General features: G+C 34.4%; 1 protein-coding gene across 2 annotated transcripts in view; it reads left to right on the top strand.

Moving 5' to 3' along the window:
* LOC119594148 overlaps nucleotides 1-430 on the top strand; it is a 2889-nt gene that overhangs the window by 238 nt on the left and 2221 nt on the right. The window lies entirely within an intron of this gene.

The following is a 430-nucleotide window of genomic DNA, read 5'->3' as shown; positions in this document are numbered from 1 at the left end:
AACGACAGTTCTCGAAAGTAGTTTAAAATTGTTTATGGTTTGAATTTCTGGGAGTAAATGCCCCTACGATCCATGTTGGGCTTCCTTGGTCATTATAATTGTGTTCATTTTAACGCCACTAATGTTGCTCGCGCCATGTTTTTTCCTGTATGTGTTAGAGCTGCGCGAGTGGACTTCCGCGAGAGACAAGGTTGATAGCATAATGTATGATATATAAGGCTTTAGAAAATTAACATATTTAGTAGTGGTAAGCTTTAAATAAATTGTGGATAAGGACACAATCTTAAATATCATACATCGTAAATAAAACTGTAATATTAAATTGTACGCTGACCCATACCAGTAGGTTATTTATTTTCAAACACATATAATAATACGTTGCTTTGTATGGTATATACATTATTTCAAGTTGCATTGAGAGACTGTAGCC

The sequence above is a fragment of the Penaeus monodon genome, chromosome 33 (assembly GCF_015228065.2).
Source record: "Penaeus monodon isolate SGIC_2016 chromosome 33, NSTDA_Pmon_1, whole genome shotgun sequence".
NCBI classification, from domain to species: domain Eukaryota; kingdom Metazoa; phylum Arthropoda; class Malacostraca; order Decapoda; family Penaeidae; genus Penaeus; species Penaeus monodon.
Note: the sequence above shows the minus strand (reverse complement) of the source record. Positions and strands in the feature narration are given on the sequence as shown.